This window comes from Aethalodelphis obliquidens, unplaced genomic scaffold (genome assembly GCF_003676395.1).
Source record: "Aethalodelphis obliquidens isolate GAN/ISIS:26980383/991018 unplaced genomic scaffold, ASM367639v1 scaffold6, whole genome shotgun sequence".
NCBI lineage: Eukaryota > Metazoa > Chordata > Mammalia > Artiodactyla > Delphinidae > Aethalodelphis > Aethalodelphis obliquidens.
The window spans coordinates 74,945,385-74,965,792 of record NW_020837950.1 but is presented as its reverse complement, the minus strand read 5'-3'; the positions used below and the strand labels follow the sequence as shown (position 1 = coordinate 74,965,792).

The 20,408-nt window shown below is 48.7% G+C and overlaps 1 protein-coding gene across 10 annotated transcripts in view; it reads left to right on the top strand.

Moving 5' to 3' along the window:
• The first annotated feature begins 39 nt into the window (after positions 1–39).
• Positions 40–20,408, top strand: part of NSD2 (nuclear receptor binding SET domain protein 2) — a 76,414-nt gene continuing 56,045 nt past the window's right edge. For 9 of the 10 annotated variants that reach the window (XR_003432315.1, XR_003432317.1, XR_003432316.1 and 6 more), the window contains exon 1: positions 40–108. The gene's annotated coding sequence lies outside the window, so the exon portion shown is untranslated. Of the gene's footprint in view, positions 109–451; positions 721–20,408 lie in introns of those variants that run through there. The other variant, XM_027103934.1, reaches the window with a different exon arrangement.

The following is a 20,408-nucleotide window of genomic DNA, read 5'->3' as shown; positions in this document are numbered from 1 at the left end:
CCCTCCCTCCCTCCCCCGCGGCCCCGGCCCCGGCCCCCTCCCCGGCCGCCGCCGCCGGAGCCGCCGCACCGGAGAGCCGCCGCCGCCGGAGGATGCGCCGCACAACAGGTCACTGGCGCCGCCGGCCCAACCGCCGCGGGCCTGAGGGGCGGAGGGCTGAGGGGCTGAGGGGCCGGGCGGGCGGGCGGGCTAACGGGGCCGGGCGGGCGGGCGGGCGCGGCCATGTTGGGCCCGGCGGCCGGCGGCTGCACCTGTGCCGGCCCGGGGGCCGGCGGCCTTTGTTCGCTGCGGCGCCCAGCGGGCCGGGCCGGCCTTTGTGAGGCGCTGGCCGGGGCCGGGGCCGGGCGGCGGTGGGAGGGGCGGCCGGGGCCGGGGAGGCGCTTTTTGTCTGCGGAGGGTCCGGGTGACACTCGGACGCCGGCCGTTGGTCAGCGCGGGCGCCCGGAGCCCCGGGCCTTGGCAGGTGGAGGCGCGGGGACCCCGCCCGGGGCTGCCGGCCCTCGGTCCCCGCGCTTGGCCAGACGGCGGCCCCGAGGCCCCGACCGCGCAGCGGAGCGGCCCGGCCGCACGGCCGACTCTGCCCCACTCGCCAGAAGGGCGGTTTAAAATCTCGGCGTTTAAGCGATGCTGCTGCTCTCGACTCTGGGCAGAAGGCGCAGGACCCGGTGCAGCCTTAGTTTTTTCTCCCTCTCGCCGATGCCGGGACGTGAGTGGTCACAGGTTTGACATGCGGGGGGAAACTTGGTCTCACTGGGACGTTAATCATTCTTAGGCAGGTAATTAGGGCTCCGGGGTGTGTGCGCGTGTGCGCGTGTGCGCGTGTAGCAGAACAGGGGACCCATTCGGTTAGGGTGACTTCAGAGCGAGGTTAGGGAAGTTCTTCAGGACTGACAGCCCGCGCTCAGACTTTCAAGGCCTTGACTTTTAAATGACTTAAACGCCAAGATGTGTGTTCCCTAATCACTAAACAACTTAAAAACCTCACGTTGCTACCACGCGTCGATTATACCGACTCTTACTTTATGTATTTTAAAATGAGATTATTAAGATGGAAAATAAGTTAGGAGCCATCTCATGTATGAAGCTGCGAATTTAACTCTTTTATTTTCCCAATTGTTTTAAATATCCTCGTTACATATTTAAATGTGACGAGAGCACCATTAAAGAAGCACAGCTCTAATCAGCACCACGAGGGAAACAAGTCCTGGGAGCACAGCCCTTTCCTGGCGTGGTTGGTGTGCTCCTGTACCTCACCACCGACCGTAGTTCAAATCTAAACTGCCGACTGGAAGTGAAGAGGACTCATGCCTTAAGCACGATTACTTTGAGTCATTTCCTTTCCTTTTCTTCCATTTTCTCAGACGCCCAGCAGCCTTCAATTTTGGGCCAGTGGTTGGTAAAGTGAGGACTTTCTGCAGGGTTGTGAGTTTGCGTAAGCTTTTGTGAAGAACTGTGATCTATGTAGTACAAAAATCCTCCCCTCCTGACGGCATTACTACAGATCAGGCTGGCCTGGGATTCCAGTGGTAAACATTCCAATTTAAGAGTATTAGAAAAATAACTTTCTGAGTTTCAAAAAATGATGGGCATGGGACTTCCCTGGCGGTCTAGTGGTTAAGACTCTGTGCTTCCAGTTCAGGGGGCACGGGTTCAATCCCTGGTCGGGGAACTAAGATCCCGCACGCAGTGTGGCATGTCCAAAAAAGTAAATAAATAAAAAATAAAAAGTGATGGGCAGTTTATTATTCTGTGTGCACTTTTATGATATATTCATATGTAATGTCTAAACTACCATAATTTGAAATTTGTGGAGACACAGAACAAAACAGTAAGGTAAACAGGCTACCACGTGTGGCTACTAGGCTTACGGTTTTTATTCAGCCGATTTACACAGGGCCGTTAAAATAGTACCTGCTCAAATGTGAGGAATCAGATGGGGAGAATAAGTCAGAATTGTGAGAAGTTAGGAATTAGAGACCCTGTGGCCTAGTTATGGAAGAGTGGGCCAAACCTTCCATTTATTCGGATGACTTCTCCTCCTACAAGTAGTACAGTTTTAAAAGGTTTACTCATATGGCAGAATGGAAGCTAATTAGTTACTTTTTTACGGTTTGATGCTTCAGTGTAAAACATGTAAAAATAGGTGGAGTTATACTTACTAAGAAGTGCTGGTGAGAGGATAGAAAACACTAATAAAATGTGTGCTATATGAGATATAGGATTGCCACTGAGCACACACATTTGAGATGGGTGTGCTAAGATGATGCTGAAGTTCCACATTTATTTTGCCCTGCCCTTTCTAAGCTACACAAGTAACCTTTCTAAGGAAACACTTTAATCAATCAGTGGGAGCTGAAGATACAAGGCTTTTCCCATGCATATTCTAGTGTGCAGCGTTTGGTTGGTTGGTTGGTGTTTTTTTGGGTTGGACTGCTTGGCTATAGAATGATGCAGGTTTGGATAAGCATCTTAGTCTTCTGAGCTTCACTCTTATCTCTGCTGGACTGCACTAAATGTGTCCTTGTTCCCCAAATATGTGGTGCCCTGTCCTGACCCAGGCCTCTGCATGGACTGTTGTTGGGTGTGGACCACTGCTTGTCCTCCCTTTTGAGCACAGAGGACCCAGCCCTTCAGTGGCCATATGTGACTTTTCTCTCCTGTTGGAGAGCTCTTGAGGTAGGACTCTTATAGCCTTGGGCAGCCTGGCCTCTGCTGGTGCCTTCTCATGGCAGGCACTCAGTGAATGCTGAATAAATAAATGGGCATATGACTTGGGATAAACAACCCATTTTAATGCCAGCATGTGGCCTGTTTGCCTCTCTTTTTTGTAAGTCATGTTGGAGCAGAAAGGGACCCTCTGGAAGAAGCTGAGTATGGAAAGTAAGGGGCTGGCCTAAGGTCACCCTACTTCAATTGGGGAGCTAAGACACTGTTTGCTAGGCAGGGCTGTTTCTTTTCCTTTTCTCATCATAGGTAACTCAAATGTTAAATCAAAATTAACTATGAAATATTGCAAACAAATAATAGAGTAGACCTGTGTCCACCACCAGGATGAATCAAGCAGTGATGTTTCTACTGTACTTATCTGTATCCCTGGGCAAAGTAAAAAGAATATAAAGTATACAAAAGCAAGAGGTGACATGGAAATTCCCAGGATTATGCTTATACTTTACAAACTGCCCTTATGTGATTTGTTAATTTCATTTTTTAGGAACTGTTATTTACATAAAACGTATTTCTTTTGGAGAGAAAAAGACTTAAATTAGTTACCCCGGGGACTCGTCAGCATTTTGCATTTGTCTGTCGGTTGCAGTATAGCTTTTGAAGGAACTGATTTGATGAGATTTGGTTTGCTACTTTAAAAATTCAGGCTGTCTTGAAGTAGTTTTGTTCTTGAGTTTGTCTTCCAGAAAACAAACGGCCAAAGATGAGTTTTCAAAGCATCTTAATGTCTGTAATACCTAATAGTTTCAACAAGACATACAAGGATGGAAACTGCTAAGTAGTGGTTGAGCTGAGTGCTGGCCTGCAGCTCAAAAGCCCCAGTAGTGAGACTTCCCTAGTGGGTGTGTAGAGAAGCAATGTTTTATCTTACTGGAGGAGTTGGGAGCTCAATTTTTTTTTAAGATTTATTATTTATTTATTTTATTTATTTTTGGCTGCCTCAGGTCTTAGTTGTGGCACATGGGATCCTTGCTGAGGCATGCGGGATCTTTTGTTGTGGTGCGCGGGTTTTCTCTTCTCTAGTTTTGGTGTGCAGGATCCAGGGCGTGCGGGCTCCAGAGCGCGTGGGCTCTGTAATTTGTGGCACGCGGGCTCTGTAGTTGAGGCGCGCGAGCTCAGTAGTTGTGGCGCGCGGGCTCAGTTGCCCTGCGGCATGTGGGGTCTTAGTTCCCTGACCAGGGATCGAACCCACATCCCTGCATTGTAAGGTGGATTCTTTACCACTGGACCACAGGGAAGTCCTGGGAGCTCAATTTTTAAGTTGACTGGCTTGTCATAGAAAGAATTGATGATCTGGATGAAGTGTGTCATGCTGTTAAGGGTATGTTTATGTCAGCAGTTTTCACATCTTGGTGAGTTTTTCCCTTGGGCTGTGCTGCTGGTTACATAGGTGGACAGATCAGAAAGCATGTCTCTGATTCCAGTTGTGCGACCCTCGCTCAGCTCTCCACACCCTGCCTAGTCTGTCTAAAACGCACGTGTGATCATGTGAGGCCCCTTCTCCAGGAGCTCCAGTGCCCTTTGGGGTTCAAGACCAATCTCTCACTGGGTTTTCTGCCTCTCACTGTACTTCTTTTTTTTTTTTAAGATTGTTTTTTTTTTTTAAATTTTATTATATTTTTTATTTTTGGCTGTGTTGGGTCTTCGTTGTTGCGCGCGGGCTTTCTCTAGTTGCGGTGAGTGGGGGCTGCTCTTCATTGCGGTGCGTGGGCTTCTCATTGTGGTGGCTTCTCTTGTTGTGGAGCACAGGCTCTGGGGTGCACAGGCTTCAGTAGTTGTGGCTCGTGAGCTCTAGAGCACAGGCTCAGTAGTTGTGGTGCCTGGGCTTAGTTGCTCTGCAGCATGTGGGATCGAACCCGTGTCCCCTGCATTGGCAGGCGGATTCTTAACCACTGCACCACGAGGGAAGTCCCCTGCACTTCTTATTTTGATCTCACCTGACCTCTTCAGCCCATCTGTTGCTGCCATGCTTTTTCTTTGGGCCTTGGCATGGTCAGTTTTTGCCCCTGCTCTCCCCTGTGACCCCCATACACACACTTACACTTCAGTGCATGTGTGGGCACAGCTGGCTTTTCGTATTAATTCCTTCTCATTCAGCTCTCAGCTTGCACCTCACTCCTAGAAAACGACCCCAGACTCCCTGCCAGTCTTGGGAGCCCTTGTAGGTATGTCTTGAACACTTTGTGCTTCGCTCACCTTTGCGCACTGCATTCTCACTCTGCTCCAGCCATTCTGGCCTCTGGCCTGCCTCAGGTACTGCAGCCATGCTGCTGTACCTGCTATTCCTTCTACTTGGACACCTGCCTGGCTTCCTCTCTACCTGCCTTTAGGTCTTTGCTCAAACCTCCCCTTCTCAGGCACCGTCCCTGACCACTGATTTCAGACACCCTCTTGCTGTCTGGCTCTGCCCATCTGCTGTAGCTTCTTTTCCATGACTCTTATCCTCTGACATTCTGGGTGTTTTCCTTATTTGTCTGCCTGCCTGACTGCATCAAGATGTCTATAAGGGTGGAGATTTTTCTCCTTTTGGCTCTACTTACTGTGATACCCCCAGTGCCTAGGACAGTACCCTAATGACTGTCAGACATTGAGTGACTGCTTGCATGAACAGACTCTCAGCCCCTGTGTGCTGGCTCACGTATAAGAAGTGGTGTGGATAAAGGGGATTGGCGTAGGCGTGCTTGCCCTAGTGTGAGGTTGGCAAGGTGGAGGGCCATGGGCAGGTGAGAGAGGTCAGAGAGGAGGCTCATAGACCACTGCTAGAGAACGGTGGCCTTACCCAGGCACAGGAGGTGGGGTAGGAAGAGTGAACAGATGCAGGAGAGAGGGCTGTAGTGGCATTGATGGGCTGGGGTGCAGCATGGGGGCTCAGAATAAGAGGGGAGGGTTGGGGACTTCCTGGTGGCGCAGTGGTTAGGAGTCCTCCTGCCAATGCAGGACACATGGGTTTGAGCCCTGGTCCGGGAAGATCCCACATGCCAAGGAGCAACTAAGCCTGTGCGCCACAACTACTGAGCCTGTGCTCTAGAGCTCAAGAGCCACAACTACTGAGCCCACATGCCACAACTACTGAAGCCCATGCGCCTAGAGCCCGTGCTCCGCAACAGGAGAAGCCACCACAGTGAGAAGCCCGTGCGCAGCAAGGAAGACCGAACACCTCCAAAAAATAAATAAATGAAATAAAATTTAAAAAGAGGCCCAGGTGATCCTAATATTCACCATTTGAAAGATTGGGTGGAGAGGGCACCATTTTTATCTCCCTGTGAACTAGTGAAACTGAAGGTGGGCCTCGTTTCTGATCTACCTTGGTTCCTTCCAAAAAGAAACTGATGTCACCTACCAGCTGAAAATGTGTCTCTTGTGCCTTCCTGTTCACCCAGAAGAGGAAGCCTTAGGTCTTGAGCGTGGCGTGTGGCCCCTTTGTGTTTTCTAGCATCTTTGCTCCCTGGCCCCTTGTAGCTGCTCTGAGATCTCATCGCCATGCTGCTGCCCCTCGGGGATGAGCTGTGCTCCATCTCACGGTCCTTGCATTGCTGTGGCTCCTTCCTAAGGCGTCCCAGTTGGCCTTGCTGAGCTGCTCTTACAGCTCCACCTTCATTTGTTTCCTCTAGTGTTGCCGACGCTGCGCCCATGGCACTAGGTGTGTTTGGTTTTCTGTTCCCAGGTTGGTTGTTCCTCTGAGCACCAGGCCCTGTCATGGCAGCATGTTGCACATAAGACTGTCTGTGCTGTCTCTATATAAATAGGAGGGTGGGCCAGTGTATTTTGTTAGTTAGTATGGCAGTGTACTTCTGGGGACATTTCTTCATTCACTGAGAATTAAGAAATTAGCTGTGTTCCAGTGATGAGCCAAAACACCCATGTCCTTGGTCTCATGGACTTGACAGACCTGTGAGAGGGATGAAACAGGAGAAACGGTGGACAAAAGATTGCATCTTTGAAAAATCTGTAACAGGGGACATGGGTTCGATCCCTGGTCCGGGAAGATCCCACATGCTGCAGAGCAGCTAAGCCCGTGCGCCACAAGTACTGAGCCTGTGCTCTAGAACCCGCGAGCCACAACTACTGAAGCCCGCACACCTAGAGCCCGTGCTCCACCAAAATGAGAAGCCTGTGCACCGCAACGAAGACTAGCCCTGCTCGCCGCAAGTGGAAAAAGCCCGCGCGCAGCAGCGAAGACCCAACACAGCCATAAATAAATAAATAAATAAATTTATTTTAAAAAATAACAAAAAGAAAAAAAGAAAAACCTGTGAAATAGTCTTGCTAAATAACTGAACCTGAAACTGATCAGGCCTTTACCTCCCACAAGCAATTAATAGGAAATATGGGGGTGGGGAAAGGAACACATTAAACTACACTGTGGGATTGCCACTGGCGGAACTCAGAACGTGGGAACCTGCAGGACCAGTGACCAGGTCTCTTCCACAAGGAAAAACTTTGAAGGGGGATGTGGATAAGAGGCTGATTGCACTACGGAGGGCTTATGTGCATCCAGGACGGGCCAGTTAGTTAGAGATGTGACTCAACGCTGTTTATGATATTTGGGACAATTAGAAATTGGAACACTGACTCAATTTGTCATTAAGGAATTCTTTTTTTTTTAGCTGCCATAGTGGTTTGGTTTTGTTTAAGAAAAGAATTTGTACCTTGTAGGCATGCATACAGAATTTATCAAAGAAATGATACACCATCTGCGATTGGCTTCACAGTTCTGTGGAAAGGGAGCCGTGAGGGTGTGGCTGGATCAGGGCTGGTGTGGGGTGATGGTGGTGCGGTCCATGGGCCCTGCTTGTTCTCTCTACCTTTATGTGTGTTCAGAATTCTCCCTGACGAAGGAAGAAAAGTCACGAAGGAGAGGTTGGGTACATTTAGTACATCTATAAGGAGATTATGCCTAACTGTGGGTTGGGTGTCAGGAAGGACTTCCTGACGGGACTGAGGCTGGAGCAGAGAGCAGAAGAGGCCTTGGTAGAGGGTGGGCTTGGTAAGGGTGGTGTGACTGTTCTGGATGAGGGAGCAGGCAGTGCAGAGAGCCTGTGACGGGAGTGGACAGAAGGCTGACGAGGCTGGAGCTGAGGGTGAGGGAGCTATGTGTAGACCCAGGCTGCAGGGTTGGGGCAGGGCAGGCTCTCTGAGGCTGTAGTAAGGCTTTTCATCCAGAGAGCAATGTGAGGCCCTTGAGGGTTTTAAGCGTGTGTGTGTGTGTGTGTGTGTGTGTGTGTGTGTGTGTGTGTGAGTGAGGGAGACGGACATGAATCTGTTTGCTTTGGGAAGTGCGTTTCTTGGAGTCCTCTCTAAGTTGGTGGTGGGAGGATTCCGGAGAGGGAAGAGGGTGCAGGAGACCGGCCTGCGCTCACTGTGTGTCCGGGTTAGAATCTTTCCAGCTGTCCCTGCTTTGGGTGCCTTGTAGGACTGAACAGCTCTGCCCCGTTGAAATTTGGCGTGGCCACGTGATTTGCTTTGGACAATGAAAAGGGACGCATCATCTCTGACTGGGTGCTCTGAGAGTCGCGTGCTTCCATGATGTCCCTTTTTCCTTCTCACTGTGGAAGCGCATGATACGCACTATGAGCATGAGGGAAACCTCTGGGTTGAGCCAGGTTGCGGCCCCGTAACCTAGTCCAGGGGTTCTCAGTGGTCCCCAGACTGACAGCATCTGTCACCTGGGAACTTCTTAGACACGCGTATTGGGGCCCACCCTAGACCTACTGAGTCCTAAGCTCTGGGGTGGGGCCGGTGCCCTCCGATGCCCGCGGAGTGGAGCGCTGCTGCCTCGGGTCTGCTGGCTGGTCAGCCGGCTCGGGGCCTGTGGTGCTGGTGCAAGGTGGAGGTGGCCCGCCAGCAACGGGCTTCTGGCTGTGACAGGAGGAGCCAGCCTCGTCAGGTCAGCCGGGGCAAGAGCTCTGCAGGAAAAGGGCTGAGGCCTGTGGGCTGGGGGGGAGGGACGGCATAGGGAGGGTGTCGGTGACGGCCCTGAGTTTTGTCTGACGAAAGCAGACAGGTAGAAGCGCCACTCACTGTCTAGACAGTATTTTTGTAAGCGTTACATTTACTTGGGTTTCGAGGTTCGGGAGCAAGGAAAAGCCTATTGAGGAATTTAAAAAATTTTCATTGAGTCCTTGACTCACATATCAGTTTCTCACGTTGATCGCCCCACTTGTCATCGTGCCCTTTCTGCTCTCCTGACCCCCAGTCTTGCTGTCCCCCATCTGCCCCCACTCGAGTGGAAGCTCTTGCTCCTGGCGGTGCCCCCAGGACTGCGCGGCTCCTGCCCGCGCTCCACCGCCTGGACTGGCCTGTGTGTCGGTGCCGCGGCCGCCCCTGTGCCGTGTCGGGGAGCAGGCAGCCCACTCCAGGCCTGCGTGTGACGCGGAGGGGTGTGTGGTCTGTCCTTGTGACCCGCGGGCTGGGCCCTGCCCCAGGCCCCTGGCTTCTCAGCTGCTGGATTCTTTCTGGGGCGGGGGGAGGCGGGCGCTGGCCTGAGCACGGGGAGGAGCTGGCGGGCTTCAGGCTGCTTCCTCTTCCTCAGGTGCGGAAGGAAGGCTTGTTTTGGGGGAGCGGCACCGCGCAGAAGGAGAGCTGCAGGGGAGGCATGGAGGACGGTGCATGTCAGGGTTTTCTCCCTTTTGTCCTGCATCTGAAGTTGTGTACCTTATTTGTGGAAGATGAGTTGGGATTGAGCGTCACGTTAACAGCTTATTGGATTCTTTTTTGTTGAGTTCTGAAATCTATATAAAAAAGTATTTATTTCTTAAAATTCAACTTCTTATAACTTCTTCGAAAAAAATATTGGTAGTTCTTGTTTGTCCAATGTGGAGGCTAAGCTTGTGTGCATTTCTCAGATGCCAGTATGCTCTTGGCTGCTTTAGGGATTTCTGTGAATTAACAGTTATATCAGCAAAGGGTCAGAGCACATCATAGGTAATTACCCTCTCTGCTTCCTTTGGAGAGGGGCCCTGTTCATTTTTGTAGGTTGGTAGACCTCTGAGATAGAGGAAATCTGTGTCTTGATGGCCCACTAGGAATGAAACGTGTTTCCATAGGACCTTGCCCTGGCTTTACAGCTCTGCCTCTCGAGGACTCCAAGGTAACTCCTTGGGGCCGGGCACAGCACCCTGGGTGTTTGGGTGGAGCCTGGCACCTGTTCTTGGCTGTGCCCTCGTTGTGGGCTTGTCTCCTAGAAGCCATTGCTGCTTCCCTGGGTCTGTACCAACTGCTTCTCTTGTTCTCTGCTATTGGCTGGAGGTCTCAGAGCTGGTCCTTCAGCTGGTGCCCAGATCCTGGCACCTTCTCACCTCTCTCCTCCCTTAGTGAGTTCCCAGCACGGGAATGATGTAGTAGAAACTGAGTTGTGAATTCCAGCCTAGAGTTTATAGAAATCTTATTTTCAAGGATGTGCAGTTTCTTGACACATCATCAAGGAAAAATAGAAAGCTTAATTATTATTAATTTTATAATCAGAAAGTACATTTTATGGAAAATCTGTAATAACTACAGTCTTACCAACCAAATGGTTAGGTGTATTTCCAGTTTACCTTTTCATTGATCAGACGGAACCAGGTGCCCTAAAGACAGTTTCCTCTGCGAGGGTCATGTCAAACGGTAACAGTCTAGGTAACTATTCCAAGGAGACAACTGCTCTGCTCTTCCAGCTGTTTCTTGTGGTATCTATCTGTACTTAAAAAAAAAAAAAAATTTCTAATTTTGCTGAGTTGAGAACTTTGTGGTTTATATGTTATGTGTTAAGTTCTATCTACAGGAGATAAGGATTTAGCTTTCTTTCCCGCTGGCCTCCCACTTCCCCTTCCCCAGTTCTTCCCAATATTGTGGTGTCTGGGTTATCTATTCCTCCCTGATAAGCTATTCCAGAACTTAGTGGCTGAAAGCACAACAACATTTATTTGTTTACAGTTTTGCAGTTTGGACGTTGTATGCCAGGGTTAGCTTGTTTCTGCTCTTGTGGTGTCAGTTTGTTTCCTGTGTCTGTGTGTTGGAATTGGCTGTTGGCCACGGTCCACCATTCTCCCCAACATAGGCCTCCCGTGAGGCTGCTTGGGCCTCCTCATAGCATGGTGGCTGGTTCCTGAAGGAGGAAGTGAAGTTGCCAGTCCTTTTATTTTTTTCTTATTTTTATTTTTTTACTTTTAGGCCGTACCATGCAGCTTGTGGGACCTCAGCTCCCCGACCAGGGATTGAACCTGGGCCATGGCAGTGAAAGCCTGGAATCCTAACCACTAGGCCATCAGGGAACTCCCTGTCTGCCAGTCCTTTTTTTTTTTTTTTTCTTTTTGCGGTACGCGGGCCTCTCACTGCTGTGGCCTCTCCCATTGCGGAGCACAGGCTCCGGACACGCAGGCCCAGTGGCCATGGCTCACAGGCCCAGCCACTCCGCGGCATGCGGGATCCTCCCGGACCGGGGCACGAACCTGTGTCCCTTGCATCGGCAGGCGGACTCTCAACCACTGCGCCACCAGGGAAGCCCTGCCAGTCCTTTTAAAGGTGAGGCTGGCTCTGGTCTGGCATCACTTTTGCCATATTCAGTTGGTGGGAGCAGTCACAGGCCCAGGCCAGAATCAAGAATGTGGAGAAATAGATTTTATCTCTTGGTGGGGGAATTACAATAAATTTTTGGCCATCTTTATTTTATTTTTTTAGTTTTTAGAATTTCCAGTTGCTTTTCTTCTTGCAACATCTTTTTCTTTTTTTAATATTTATTTATTTTGCTGCGTCGGGTCTTAGTTGTGGTATGTGAGATCTTCTTCTTGCGGCACGTGGGCTCAGTAGTTGTGGTGCACGGGCTTAGTTGCCCTGTGACATGTGGGATCTTAGTTCCCCAACCAGGGATCGAGCCCGCGTCCCCTGCATTGGAAGGTGGATTGTTAACCACTAGACCACCAGGGAAGTCCCTGCTTTTAAATTCTTATCCTCATGGTAAGTTTTCCTCACACGTCTGATGGCCTTCGACTGCAGGCCCACTGTTGAGACGGAGGTCTGGGAGCTGACGGCAGGTCCTGGGTGGAGGCTTCACTGAGGGCCAATTGGTCAGAACCCACCGTCAGTATCAGCAGGTGTTTTCCCTAGATCTTGGCAAGTGTCCTCGTACTGGCTGTGTCTTGTAGTTCACTGCCTTGAGCGCCCCCTCCGGTGTGCCCTGTCCTTAGACTACACTCCGGTTCTTCTCCTGCTGGGGTGGGGCTGGTTGCCAGGCCGTGGGTGGGGTGGGTCAGGGACTGCGCGTTATGTGGACTTCGATCCAGTTCTTTTGACTTAGGGTTCCCAGTGTGTGCAGCACATGCCCCTGCTATGTGCAGTGACTTATCGTTATGCATTAGGCGTGTGTTAGAATTAGAATAGGAAAATACATTACAGACATGTGAATGATACAACTTAATATGTTTAATACCTTTCCTATTCAACAGAAGATTTGATAGGTTACAAACTGAGATAAGATTAACCTAAAATTCATCAATTAAACTATTTTAAAGTATATAATTCGTTGGTTTTGTAGTACATTCTCAGTGGTGGTTAATGCAACCATCACCACTATCCAATTCCCGAATATTTTCGTCATTTCAGTGAGAAGCCTGGTGCCTATTGGGCAGTCACTCCCCATTTCCCCTTGTCCCCCAGCCCCTGGCAACCACCATTCTACTTTGTCTCCGGATTTGCCTATTCTAGACATTTTATATGAATAGAATCACGTAGTATGTGGCCTTTTGTGACCGGCTTTTTTCTCTCAGCACAGTGTTCTCAAGGTTCATCTGTGTTGTATCATGTCTCCGTACTTCATTCATTTAAAAAAATTTTTTAATTTTTTGCTACATTGGGTCTTCGTTGCTATGCACGGGCTTTCTCTAGTTGTGGCGAGCGGGGGCTACTCTTTGTTGCAGTGCGCGGGCTTCTCATTGCAGTGTCTTCTCTTGCTGTGGAGCACGGGCTCTAGGCACGCAGGCTCAGTAGTTGTGGCTCACAGGCTCTAGAGCGCAGGCTCAGTAGCTGTGGTGCATGGGCTTAGTTGCTCCGAGGCATGTGGGATCTTCCCGGACCAGGGCTCAAACTTGTGTCCCCTGCATTGGCAGGCAGATTCTTAACCACTGTGCCACCAGGGAAGCCTACTTCATTCATTTTTATGACTGAATATCCCACTGTATGGATAGATCACACTTCTTTTTTTTCCCTGCCGCGCGGCATGTGGCATCTTAGTTCCCCCACGAGGGATTGAACCTGGGCCCCCTGGCAGTAGAAGTGCAGAGTCCTAACCACTGGACTATCAGGGAAGTCCAGATCACTTCTTCTTTTATCTGTTTATCAGTTGTTGGACATTGGGTTGTTTTTTGAATAATTCTGTGAAAATTCTTGTACAAGTTTTTGTGTGAACATGTTTTCAATTCTGTCTTGGGTAGATCCTAGGAGTGGAATTGCTGGGTCACATGGCAGCTAAGGAACTTCTCGATTGTTTCCCGCTGCAGCTGCACCACTTTCCATACCCCTGGCAGTGTGTAAGGGGTCCAAAGATGTGTCATATTACACTGAGAAGATAGAGGGAACAGACAGGCATGGAGTCAGGGAAGATAGCGACTCATGCATCGTCATAAGGTTAAGGTTGGGGCCGCGGGGAGAGAGGCACACAGGTGGTGGGCCCAAGGCTGACCCTGAGCTTGTCTGTGGTTCCAAGCTTCTTTGCAGTGAAAACAAAACAAAACAAGGAATAGGTCAGTTATAAAGTCTTTACTGTCATAGGTGCATTTCTGCAGAAGAAGCAAGACTTCTGCTGTGAGTCAATTCTAAATTCCATAAAATAAAGCTTCTCAGTAGAGAGTTCTTACGGAGTAATGGAGCCGTCACTGCCCTCAGCCCCTGTTCTGTAGCAGACTCTGTACTGATCTCATTGTTCTTTACAGAGAGCTCTTTGCTGTAAGACTGGAGGTCCTGTCATCATTCAGTGAAGGTGGGACCAAGATCTATTCCAGGTAGATTAGTGTGAAATGTTGGAAACAAAGGGAATGTTAGGAAATGTGTGTGTGTGTTTTAACCATACTTGCAAACTTGACTTTTCCATCTAAGTCTCTCTTCTGCCTCCAGAAGAAGGACTGGAGCTTGGTCCCTGTCCTGGCTGGGCTCTGGGGGACGTCCTGAAGCCCTTCCTGCTGTCCAGCATTGAGACTTCTCCCTGATGCCTCTGCTCAGATTCGCAGAATGGACTCAGCAGGCTGCAGCTGGATTTCTGAGCAGCCGAGAGAGTGGGGCCTCGTGTGCCCGAGGTCGGAGCCCCGGGGAAGGGAGTTTGGGGGTTGCTCCAGTGACTCTTCCTGCCACTTTCCCATCCTCCACCCCATCTTTCTCCTTCCTCTTTCCCTAATGTTATATCTGTATTTTAAAATCTCTGTCTCTCCCCTCTGGAATATTAGCTCCACAAGAATAAGGTACACGCTTTGTTTACTGCTGTGTCTCCAAATGTTGGGACAGGGCCTGTGCTCCTTGACTAGTTTTCAGTGTTGAGTGTTGTCATTCAGGTCACCTTTCCCTTCTTTTGAGAGTGGTGCCTTTCCCTTTATGTTGGAGACCCCTCCTCTGTTCCATGTGGCCCTGCAGGGGCTGCCTAGCCCCCCCAGCCACTTACTGTGTCAGCTCATGTTGTAGGAGGCCTGTGAAATGTAAGGGATTGATTATATAGTTCTTAAAGCTTATTACAGGAAGCAGCAAGATGATGCTCGGCTCTCCCCACCCTGTTCCTGCTCCCCTTGGAAAACCACTGATAACTCTGAGCTGTTACTTTCTGTTTTAACTTCCACATTTGCATTTTTCACTTTAAGTGTGTCAGTGTTTTCTTTCCTTTGCACAATGATTGTATGTTACATTTTGTTATATTTATTTATTTTTTAAAAATCAATTAATTAATGTATTCATTTTTGGCTGCTTTGGGTCTTTGTTGCTGCACACAGGCTTTCTCTAGTCGTGGCGAGCGGGGGCTACTCTTTGTTGCTGTGTGCGGGCTTCTCATTGCGGTGGCATCTCTTGTTGTGGAGCACGGGCTCTAGGCGCGTGGGCTTCAGTAGTTGTGGCACATGGGCTCTGTAGTTGTGGCTCGCAGGCTCTAGAACGCAGGCTCAGTAGTTGTGGCGCACAGGCTTAGTTGCTCCGTGGCATGTGGGATCTCCCAGGACCAGGGCTCGAACCTGCGTCCCGTGCACTGGCAGGCGGGCTCAACCTCTGCGCCACCAGGGAAGCCCCACCTTTAGTTTTTAAAAAATATTTATTTATTTCTTTTTGGCTGCATTGGGTCTTGTTTTAAAAATTTATTTATTTATTTTTGGCTGTGTTGGGTCTTTGTTGCTGCGTGCGGGTTTTCTCTGGTTGCGTCAAGCGGGGGGCTACTCTTTGTTGCTGTGCGCGGGCTTCTTATTGCGGTGGCGTCTCTTGTTGCAGAGCACGGGCTCTAGGCGCATGGGCTTCAGTAGTTGTGGCACGCGGGCTCAGTAGTTGCGGCACACGGGCTCTAGAGCGCAGGCTCAGTATTTGTGGCACACGGGCTTAGTTGCTCTGCGGCATGTGGGATCTTCCTGGACCAGTGCTCGAACCCGTGTTCCCTGCATTGGCAGGTGGATTCTTAACCCCTGCGCCACCAAGGAGCCCCCACCTTTTGTCATTTTAGACATTTTAAAAGAGAAAGGCTTTGTGGGCAAGAGGAGCCCCGAGCCACGGGCCTTACTCCTGCAGCAGCGTGCCTCTCGCCGAGCGACTCTTCCCGGTCAGCTTCCCCATTGTTGGCGTTTGGCGTCTCTAACTCATTCCTCTGTTGTCTTTGCCCTTGCGGGTTTGCCCTTCCTTTGAAATTCCTTACTGTCATTTTAATTGGGGTTTCTGCATGGAGTGTAGGTAAATGTGAGAAAGGAGGCCTCACGTTCTTTTTAAATATAAAAATGGTTTTAGAATTACCACTCTCCCCTGTGCTCCTTCTGGGTTTATATCCTTGCTCTAGTACCTCTTTTAGCATTTCATTTGTGAAAGCGATATGTATATTAAACTCCCTTAGTTTTTGCATGTCTGAAAATACATTTTGCCTCATGTTCAGTGATAATTTAGATGAGAAATTATTTTTTCCCTTAACACATTAGAGAGGCTCCGTCATCTACTCCTATCTGTTGAGGCTGCACAAAGGTCTGTGTTTCTGTTTCTTTTCTCATGCTGAAGTCTGTGAATTAACTTATTCTTTATGGGTACTTAGGTTTTAAGGTTTTCCTTTTATCCTTCATGTTATGTGGTTTCAGAAATTATGTGTTGAGGTATTGATTTGCTTTTATTTATCTTGCTCAGAACCCTGGGTACCCTTTTAAATCCGGATACTTGAGTTTCCTTTCATCTCTGGAAAATTTCGATTATTATCCCTTTGAAAATTACCTTACCCCCATCCTCCCTCGTTTCTCCTGGAACTCCATTGGAATGTAAACTCCTTGAGGGCAGAGTATTCTTTGTGTGTGTGTATGTGTGATAACATATACATAACGAAAAATCACCATTGTGACCATTTTTAAGTGTATAGTTCAGTGGCATTAAGTACGTTCACATTATTGTGCAGCCGTCACCACCATCCACTCCAGAATTTTTTCATCTTGTGAAACTGAAACTCCCGATTAAACACTTAACTCTTCATCCTCTCCTCCCCATTCCCTTGCAGCTACCTTTCTACTTTCTGTCTCTATGAATTTGATTACTCTTGGGATCTCATATAAGTGGAATCAGGGAGTTCTCTGGTGGTCCAGTGGTTAGGACTCCGCACTTTCACTACCGAGGGCGTGGGTTCAACCCCTGGTCAGGGAACTAGGGTCCCGCATGCCATGTGGTGAGGCCAAAAAGAAAAAAAGTGGAATGATACACATTTGTCCTTTTGTGACCAGATTCTTTTACTTAGCATAATGTATTCAAAGTTCATCCATGTTGTAGTATGTCTCAATACTTCATTCCTTTTTAAGGCTGAACAATATTCCATTATCTGGAGGTACCACAGTTCATCAATTCATTCATCTGCTGAAGGACAGCTTGGTTGCTTCCGGGTTTTGGCAATTATGAATGAAACTGCTATAAACCTCTGCGTGCAGGTTTTTGTGTGGACATAAGTTTTCAGCTTCCTTGGGTAAATACCAAGGAGTGGGATTGCTGAATCGTATGGTAAGAGTATGTTTAGTTTTGTGAGAAACCACCAACCTGTCTTTCCATTGTGGCTGCACCATTCGGCGTTCCCACCGGCAGTGATGAGGGTTCGCCAGCACGTGGCGCTGTCACTGTTGTGGAGCCTGGCCGTCTGACAGGTGTGGAGTGGCTGCCTTAATTACCGTGCCTTCACAGTAGGTCTTGCGGGAGGGCTCTGGGTTGTAGAACCGCCCCCTGAGCAGTTTCCCAGTTGCCTTTGCAGGGCTCTACCAGCGTCACTCATGCTAGACCCATTTTTACGTATGTTTCTTGGCTCAGGATTTGGGGCACCACAGCCTCTGAGGCAGAGTTCTCGAGGGTGATTCTGTCTCCCCAGTGGTCTCTGGTGGGTGTTTGCTGAGGGCCCAGCCCTGGGCTGGCTGGAGGTGTGGCTCAGGTGACAGCGCTGTTGCAGCTGACACTCTGGTCTGCTTTGGGTGATGCCTGTGAGCTGGAGGCTGGGTGAGAGGGTGTGGTCACTTGCCACAGCTGGAAGGTGGTAGGGCCAGATTCCAGCCCTAGAGTGGCCTCCACACTCTGCCCGGGGCCCTGCAGCTCCCCACGCCCTCCGACCGCTGCAGCTGCGCGGGAGCCCAGGCAGGCCGGGCCCTGTAAGGCTGATTGCTCTTCCCTCTTCACCTCTGGACCTGGAGATTTTGCCCTTTCCTGTTTTCAGTTAAGTGATGTAGCTAACTTTTTTTGTTAAAGAAATAATAATTTGGCTACCTTCACCAGAAATCTTCTGAAATGTGTTAAAATGGTGACGGAATGTTAATAGAGTCCCTAATGTTGAATCAGCATTTTTGGATACACCCTCTTTAGCTGTGATATCTTATTTTAATATGGTAATGACTGGGTTTGATTTATTTCTATTTTGTAATTTTTTTTACAATCATACTCTACTGATCTTGGTCTGTAGTTCTTTTCTGTACTCATTTTTCTGGTTTTGGTATGAGAGTTATGCCAGCCTTATATAATGTTTGGGAAACTCTCCATCATTTTCCATGTTTTGGAATAATTTAAACAATAGGAATGCTGTTTTTATGTGATGAATAATACACAGCAGTCGGAAAGACTGAGCTACACTTGTTTACATCAACATGGGGGAGATCAAGCTGTGCTGATTGATGAAATCGCAGAGCACAAGTCCAGTGTGGTAGCATTGCTGCTTGGCAGGCAGCAGTTCTCTGTTCCTGGGCGCCTCCCGTAGACTGGAAGGATGCGTAGTCAACTGGCGATGGGGAGAGTAAGTGGAACTTAGGGTTCCTGAAAGGCAGATGTCATCTTTGTTTTACTCATTCACCCTGAGCGAGGCTTGCGGGAGTTGGGAGCTGCAGCGGGAGCTTGTGTTTGGCTTCTCGCTGTTGGACTTGGGGCTCACGGTGGGTGACGTGGGCGTGGAGAACCAGAATCCCGGGATGCTGCTGCGGGCGTGTGGTGGGCGGTGGGCGGCCTGTGGGGGTGAGCCTGGCTTCTCCCGTCTGGGAGCCCTCGGGTGCCGTGTGCCCACTGTGCCTGTCCTCGGCTCATGCATCTGCAGTTGCCGTTGTCCGGGGGTCTTCTTTTTTTCATGTCAAAAAGACATGAAGCAAATGTGGCAACATGCTGAAAACTGTCATTTTGGAGTGGTGAGTATACAAGTGTGTCCTGTTGTTCTTGGCACTTTGCTGCTTTTGAAACTTGCCCCCCGCTACCGAATATGAGAACGACAGGCCATTGAGGCGTCATCACGTGAACCTAGTGAAGCTCTCTGGGCCTTTCTTTTATGGTTATTGTGGCTCTGTAGGTTTTCTACCTCGTGGTTAGGTTTTATATTTTTCTTGAAATGCTAGACAAAGTGAAAGATTTTCTAATTTATTGGTATAGCCTTGATTGAAAAAACCAAAAACTCCTAGAAAGATCAAATTACTGGTCAGTGGCGTGCAGTGCCGTGTTGGACGTGAAGGCGGACCCTCTCTGCGGGCCCCTGCCTTCAAGGGTTGTCCCGGGTGGAATCCTGGAAAGTAAGCAGCCCACGATCAGATTAGGAAGGGAAAAAAGACCAAACGCCCGAAGAAACAGGTACCGTGAATGAAAATAAAAGCAACAACAGGAGACACAGGCCTGCAAAGACCAGATATTTAAAACAGTTATGTTTAATATATTCAAAGATGTAAAAGAAACCTGAAAATTCCAACAGGAACAAGCAATCTTGAAAATGTGGTTCACATACACGTCATGATTACCAGGGACCTAGGCCTGGAGTTAGATCCGAACCCCATGACCCTGGGTATGTTTTAAGAGAAGCCAGAAATCTGAATTTTTGTGTAAAATGTCCCAAACTTTAATTGTTGGCAACTAAAGCGTCTTGTTTATCTGTCTACTGGCTCTACTTCTTAATATTATTTTCTTAGCTGTTGCTCTAACTAGGGCTGCGGTTTGCATCCTTAACTCATCACAGGCTACTTAGAGTTAATATACCACTGGGTATAAAATACAAGAATCTTGCAACTGTGTAGATTGATTTACTCCCTTCCCCATGCTACAGTTGTCATATGTATTACATCTATTAAGTTATAACTCCAGTGTTACATATTTTGCTTTAATTATTTGAATTTTAAAGAAACTAAGAGGAACAAATAGTCTTTTATATTTGCTCATACATTCACCATTTCTGGTGCCCTTGATTTCTTCCTAAAGATCCCAGTTTCAGTCTGGTGTCATTTCTCTTCAACCTGAAGAACTTCCTTTAGCATTTCTCCTAGTGAAGATCTGATGGCAACAATTTCTTAGTTTGTATTTCTCTTAAAATGTATTTTGTCATCACTTCTGAAGGATATTTTTTCTGGATATCAAATTCCGGTTGGACAGTTGTTTTTTCCCCATTACTCAGATCGTATCTGGCTTCTGTTTCTCCTGAGAAGTAAATAATCACCCACACCACTGTTCTGTAGGTACCGGGTCTTTTTCCCTCTGACTGCTTTCCAGGGTTTCTCTTCATCTCGGTTTCTAGGCATTTCAGCTGATGTGCACCTGGTGTAGCTTCTTTTATATACATCCTGCTTGAATTTTGCTGAGCTTCTTGAACCTGTAAATTGATGTCTCACTGAATTTGGGAAGTTTTTCTGGTTATTTTTGCCCAAATATTTTTTCTTTTTTTCTTTTAAATGACTGACTTTAAAAAGAATATTTATTTGGGGCTGCTCTTGTGGCGCAGTGGTTGAGAGTCCGCCTGCTGATGCAGGGGACACGGGTTCGTGCCCCGGTCTGGGAAGATCCCACATGCCGCGGAGCGGCTGGGCCCGTGAGCCATGGCCGCTGAGCCTGCACGTCCAGAGCCTGTGCTCCGCAATGGGAGAGGCCACAGCAGTGAGAGGCCTGCGTACCGCAAAAAAAAAAAAAAAAAAGGAATATTTATTTTATTTATTTTCTATATTATTTTTGGCTGCATTGGGTCTTAGTTGTGGCGTGCGGGATCTTTTGTTGCAGCATGCAGGCTTCTCTCAGGTTGCGGC